Here is a 7,588-nt window from a genome sequence, read left to right as displayed (position 1 = left end):
ACTGTATGCAATAGGTCTACTATATTTGGTGTATGGAATGATTGTAAGGTGTACATGTCTAGCTGGCAGGTGTCATCTGACCTTGACCTCATTTTCATGGTTCAGTGGTCAAAGTTAAGTTTTTGAGTTTTGGTCTTTCTTTCTAATACTGCATGCAATAGGTCAGCTATATTTGGTGTATGGAATGATTGTAAGGTGTACATGTCTAGCTGGCAGGTGTCATCTTACCTTGACCTCATTTTCATGGTTCAGTGGTCAAAGTTAAGTTTTTGAGTTTTGGTCTTTTTTTCTAATACTATATGCAATAGTTCAACTATATTTGGTGTATGGAAATATTTTATGATCTATATGTCAGTCACGCAGGTTTTATTTGACCTTGACCTCATTTTCAAGGTTCATTGCTCAGTGTTAAGTTTTTGTGTTTTCGTCTGTTTTTCTTAAACTATAAGCAATAGGTCAACTATATTTGTTGTATGGAAGAATTGTTAGCTGTACATGCCTGCCTAGCATGGTTCATCTGACCTTGACCTCATTTTCATGGTTCATTGGTCAATGTTTAGTTTACTTGGTTAATGTTAAGTTTATGTGACAGTTGTAATAAAGCTTTATATTTAGGACTATCAACATAATATCAATGATTAGTAAAGAAGGCGAGACATTTCAGCGTGTGCACTCTTGTTCTTGTTAAATTATCGTGGAATTTTATACTTTATGATTATTTACAGTAGTGACGTAGTAGTATGAAAAAAAATTCCTATTGCTCAATTTTTGTTGTAGTTTATTGAATAGTCATAATTTCAGCAATATTTCTTAATTGTTGAGAAAAGACAGCTATTATGTTTTTTTCGTGCCATTAAAGATATTTTCAATGATGGGTATTTTATTTGTGTTCATTATTGCAGCTTTCAATAGCACTAAATACCTAATTTGAGACTTCAAGGTAACAAGTAAATAGTTATTATTTTATTATGTTTAAGTTATTACACATACACTTGAAAGGCTTGTACAAAGAAAACGAATTCAGTAATTTTTTATAGACCTATATTGGTATGACGTTGGCGTCGTCGTCGTCCGAAGACACATTGGTTTTTCGCACAATAACTTTAGTTTAAGTGAATGGATCTCTATGAAATTTTACCATAAGGTTCAATACCATAAAAGGAAGGTTGGGATTGATTTTGGGGGTTATGGTACCAACAGTTAAGGAATTAAGGGGCCCAAAATAAGCATTTTTGTAACTTCCAGGCAATAACTTGTGTGTTAGTGTATGGATCTCTCTGACATTGTACCACAAGGTTCCATATCACAAAGGGAATGCTGGTATTGATTTTGGGGGTAATTGCCTCAAAATTTTAGGAATTAGGGGCCAAAAAAGGGACAAAAAACAAGCATTTTTCTAGTTTCATGACAATAACTTGTGTGTAAGTGTATGGATCTTTCTGAAATTGTACTACAAGGTTCCATATCACAAAGGAAAAGCTGGAATTGAGTTTGGGGGTAATTGCCCAAAATGTTTAGGAATAAGGGGCCAAAAAGGGGCTAAAATAAGCATTTTTCTAGTTTCCAGACAATAACTTGTGTTCAAGTATATGAATCTCTCTGAAATTGTACTGCAAGGTACCATACCTCAAAGGGAAGGCTGGGATTGAGTTTGGGGGTGATGAATCATAAGGGGGTTCAAAAAATTGAGGGGGGGGGGGTTTCTTTTTTTTCCGGTTTTTTTTTTCTTTAAAATTTTCCATTTTAAGTTAGTTATCATTTATTTATATATAAAAGCAAATAATAATGATATGGTTTGATTTCATCAAAAATTGAAATATAGGGGTTCTTTGATATGCTGAATTTAACCGTGTATTTAGATTCTTAATTTTTGGTCTTGTTTTCAAATTGGTCTTCATTAAGGTCCAAAGGGTCCAAAATTAAACTTAGTTTGATTTTAACAAAAATTGAATTCTTGGGGTTCTTTGATATGCTGAATCTAACCGTGTATGTATTGAGATTTTGGATATTGGACCATAAGGTAAATTAAAAATTTTTAAGTTCTTGGACCACATTCATTCTGTGTCAGAAACCTATGCTGTGTCAAATATTTAATCACAATCCAAATCCAGAGCTGTATCAAGCTTGAATGTTGTGTCCATACTTGCCCCAACTGTTCAGGGTTCGACCTCTGCAGTCGTATCAAGCTGCGCCCAGCGGAGCATTTAATTACAATTTCTTGTTGATAAAACAGAAATTTAAGTAGCAAAAACATATCAATTTTTAAAGAGAGTTCTTCCATGTGTTCAAGAAAAGGCAAATTCAAGTCAAATTATTCAAAAAATTTTGTGATATTTACATGCATTCTATACTTTTGTACTTTTATCTGCAGGATATTCAATTTGTCTCATCTGGTAAAAGCTAATTTTTTTATTACCATGTGCAGATCAGCTATTGTAGTTGCTTTCAAAATTTCATAGAAATGTTTGAGATTGCTTTTTTTCATCTGTTGCCTTAACCTGAATTTTGACTGATTATATTTAATTGTACATTAATAACCTTAAACATGATATATATATTTATGATATATAATTGAAAAAATGTTTTTGGTTAACACACATTATTTTGTGTAGTGTTCCATATTTTTTGCTTGTAATGATATCTAAGTGTACTCTTATTTAAGGGGGTACAGAACACCTAAGGTAGTTAACTTTTCAAAAATCAGCTGAACATTTTAATACTATTTGTTTTAATTTTTATTTATTTATACCCCACATCTTCATTATTTCATAAGATTTCAGGCAAGTTTTCAAAGTAAAATTAACTGATTACATAATTAATATAAAGATAGTTTAGTCAGAATTAATGTGCATTCATCAATAGGGATACTAACATTCAAGGATTTCTATGATGATAGTAAACTAGGAATTTTTAGAGTTTTCTGTAAGCTTGTATACACAATTTGTTAGTACATGTAAACCAAAAAATCCAGTATCCACGAAAATATAATTTTTCCTTAATCCACGGAAGTGGAACCCACCAAAATACCTGATTCCACAGTATATCAATCATCAGGAAAGCTACTGTGTCTTTCATTAACCTTCAGCAAGCATTTATTGTTTGTTATTAGAATGTGCTTTCAGTTACCACTCATATAAAGGTTCTGTCTGGTTTTGGTTTACCGGTATGTATATATTGTTGATAATTAGCTCATCAATTAGAACAATTGTCATACTTCAAGAAGACTTAATACAGATCTCAGAAGCAGTAATGCATTTTTATGTATGATTTCAATGATTTTTAAGAAGCTTGGGTTGTCTGTCAAATTATAAAGAAGCTTCTCTAGACCTCAAGCAACAGTTGTGGAAGACAATATATTGACCTCTAGATGTTGTCTGAATTTGGGTTGCTGTCTCACTGACATCATAACCCACATCTATAAAATACTTGTTTACTTTGCTGGATAAGTAGCTTTTTACCCAATAGAAATACTTGTATTTATTGTAAAATGTTTGTTCCACTGTGTAATTCAGATATTTTCGTGTATATTATTACAATGTAATGTTGTGTTTAATATTAATTAATTCTGCCTATCATTACAGATCTATTTCACTGTATCATTAGTGCAGATTATTTCCTTTTACGAGTCGTTTAAGTCCATGGAACAAGTGCTTTCTTGTGACAAGTTTGTTATATCTGATCACAAATGTCTAGGTCAGATCTAGAGAGCTTATTTACTGCATGGCTTTTCTTCTTCTTTAATACAAATTTTGTGAAAATGATTTAAGTTTATTTATATTTTTTAGATTCATTTGGGAAAGCCTTATTCCTTTCCCTGATTGTGAAGATTTTAATTCAGTATTGTTCTCACATTAACATGTATATAACAAAATAAGTAGCCCATTGTATGGCAGTATAAATGAATTATTTAATGTTGATTATATTAATACAGTGTTTTCCAGAATTCCTCTGTTTTATGCTAAATTTGATTTATTCGTTGCTTACTTTAATTTGAAGAATATTGCAATTTATGATAAAAAAAATAATTTTTTGTGTTTTTCCATTCCATTATTGTTGAAACAAAAAATTAGCAGAACTATCTTCATGCAGAATATTTATCAATTTTATCAATGAGTATTAATATAGAAGTCTTTTTTTTAAGACGAGAAATAATGGAGATTGTACCTGCTTATGATAAACTATTAACACTATGTGGCCATTGGTTGGTGATATAGTTCATGAGTGAGAAGTCTTGTGATGTATAATGCCTTGTAAATATTGTAGACAAAAAAAGTGGGCCATTTTAACTATGTAACATATGTATATAATGTGGTAGCAACTAAAAGTTGCTATAAATTTAGGCTAGTTTATTTGAAATATCCTTTGATGGATTCATATGTGTATATGGATTTTAATAAATCCTGTATTTTATATTAAGTAAAGCTGCACTGCCAAATTTTTAAAGTTATGAACTGAATGTTAAGATGGCCCTCTATCTCTGTAATTATTGTGTAAAGGTTTTCATTGTTGCCAGTCAGTTAATGGCTATTTATAATACTGGCTCACAAGGTCAGAACTTTTTTATGCAAGATTGTTGAATATTTAAAAAAATGAAAATTATTGTTTTGAAATATATTTGTTTTTGTCATTGGAAACCAGTTGCATCACAGTATTCTAAGTTTTTTATTTAGTAGGTTTAGGAAACTATTTTTTTTTCTCAGAATTTCAATGAAATTTGCAATGCTTTTATGCCAATTTAAATTCTAACTGGTATATAAATGGTGCTAAGAGAATTACTAGCAATAGTTTTCCATGATAAAACACAGATATATTTCAATTGAAACATGTTGTTTTGCAGCAGCCTGCAATAAATGAAACCAACAATAAATACAAAATGTACCAGTCTTCATGTGTAGCATGAGAACTGGTGCCTATCTATTTATCTTTTATTTGTTTATTTGCCACAGCCAATTTTAATTTCTGTTTTGATATAAGCAGCTTTGTGTCATTGGTTGCTATCTCATTGGTGTATCCTCCATACCTCTTTTACTCCTGTAATTCATTGTTATATAGTATTTATACATCTATAAAGTCAGGAACATTTATTTGCAATTGGAAGACTAGATCTGAAGTTGTATTCTGCACATTTCATTTCATATATCTTTAGTTTGCATTGGCTTGATTTACATAATCTAAGGGCCACTAACATCAAGCTCCATTTCAGTAATAAATTAATTTTGTTTCCACACTTGAACTTCTCACTATGTCCGATCATCAATCAAATTTCCTTTTCCAAATTATTTGAAATTTTGTCAAAATAGGACTTAAGTATGTTAAAGCTTCCTTTTGAAATTTGATTTATCTGGTCAAATACATGTCTGTGGTGTATGGAATAATTATAAGGTGTACATGTCAGTCTGGTATTTTTCATCTCACTTTGACCTCATTTTCATGATTCATTGGTCAATGTTAAGTCGAGTGTGGGAGGTCATGGGTTTGAACACCGGCCAGGTCAAACCAAAGACTTTAAAGATGGTATTTGCTGCTTCTCCGCTAAGCACGCGGCATCAAGGAGTAAGAGCAAAGACTGGTCGGCTTGGAGTCGAAATAATGTGTCCGGGTAAGGTGTCATGTCTTCCTGTGGACTGTTACCTTGTGAATTAGCATGTTAACAATCCAGCTTAGTGTGTTGGTCTAGTACAAAGCAGGGTTAATATTCATATTACATTAACATGTTCTCGTCCTGACTATGCATATCAATTTGCCACTGGACGTTAAGCAGCCATCCATCATTATCAGTGTTCAGTTTATCATGGTTTGGTCTGTTTCATTTATAATATAAACATTAGGCCTACTATATACATGTATGTGTTGCATGGAATGATTTATCTGACATTGACCTTATTGTCATTGATCATTGCTAATACTGTAAATTCAGAAATTATTGCGTGCATTTATTATTGTGTTTTTGTCATTTTAGACGAAAATGCGATTTTAATTTTTGCGATATTGAGAAAAATCCTGTTTTAATTCATATGAAAAATTTCAAAATGCGAGTTTAAATTATTGCGATCATAACTGTGTCGAATTTTTCGCAATAATTTCTGAATTTACAGTATTGAGTTAACATGATACTTGTAGTAATACCTTTATATTTTTATGCTCCCACTGTAGTCTGTCCGTACGTACGTACGTACATACGTCTGTACGTCCCAAAATTGGTTTCTGTTCTCTAACTTGAGTTTGCCACAACCAAATGTTATGAAACTTATACACAAAGCTTATTACCACAAAACACAGATCAAGTTTGAATTTTGGTGGCGTCACTTAAACTGTTCTGGAGTTTTTCCCCTTTATAAATGGAAAAATTGCTAAATTTTTAGTTCTGTTCTCTAACTTAAGTTTGCCTCAACCAAATGTTATGAAACTTATACACAATGCTTATTACCACAAAATACAGATCAATTTTGAATTTTGGTGGCGTCACTTTAACCATTCTAGAGTTATGCCCCTTTATGAATGGAACAATTTCAAAATTTTTAATTTCCGTTCTCTTAACTTGAGTTTGCCTCAACCAAATGTTATGAAACTTATACACAATGCTTTTTACCACAAAATACAGCTCAAGTTGAATTTGGTGGCGTCACTTTAATCATTATCGAGTTATGCCCCTTTATAAATCTGAAAATTGCAAAATTTTTAGTTTCTGTACTGTTACTTAAGTTTGTCCCAACCAAACATTATGAAACCTATACACAATACTTATTACCACAAGATCAAGTACAAATTTGGGTAGCGTCACTTGAGTTCTTGAGTTATGTCCCTTTATAATGTATGCAAGTGGGGGCATCATCTGTGTCCATGGGAACACATTCTCCATTTCTTAAACTTTCAACATAATATCAATCATGGTCAGTAAAACAGGCTAGACATTTCAGTGTGTGCACTCTTGTTCATTATTTATATTTCCAGTGTAAACATTAGTTTCAATATTTAAAACGTCTGGGTTTTTATACGACCGCAAAAATATTTTTTGCATCATATAATGCTATGATGTCGTCGTCGTCCGAAGACACATTTGGTTTCCGGACAATAACTTTAGTTTAAGTGAATGGATCTCTATGAATTTTTACCAAAAGGTTCCAATACCACAAAAGGAAGGTTTCCGTTGATTTTGGGAGTGATGGTACCAACAGATTAGGAATTAGAGGCCAAAAACAAGCATTTTTGTAGTTTCCGGACAATAATTTGTGTGTAAGTGTATGGATCTCTCTGAAATTGTACCACAAGGTTCCATATCACAAAGGGAAGGCTGGGGTTGATTGCCCCAAACGTTCAGGAATAACAGGCAAAAAAGGGGCCAAAAACAAGCATTTTTCAAGTTTCCAGACAATAACTTGTGTTTAAGTGTATGGATCTCTCTAAATTGTACTACAAGGTTCCATACCATAAAGGGAAGGCTGGGATTGAGATTGGGGGTAATTACTCCAAAAAGGGGAGGGAGTTTTTTTTTTCCAATTTTTTTTTTGGGGGGGTTCTTTTTTTTTCTTCAAAATTTTTGAAATCTCCAATTGCACAGTATTTTCCAATAGCACAGTATTGTACAGTA

This window comes from Mytilus californianus, unplaced genomic scaffold (assembly GCF_021869535.1).
Source record: "Mytilus californianus isolate M0D057914Y unplaced genomic scaffold, xbMytCali1.0.p SCAF_4, whole genome shotgun sequence".
Lineage (NCBI taxonomy): Eukaryota > Metazoa > Mollusca > Bivalvia > Mytilida > Mytilidae > Mytilus > Mytilus californianus.
The sequence above is the reverse complement of the archived record's forward strand: the minus strand, read 5'-3'. Positions refer to the sequence as shown.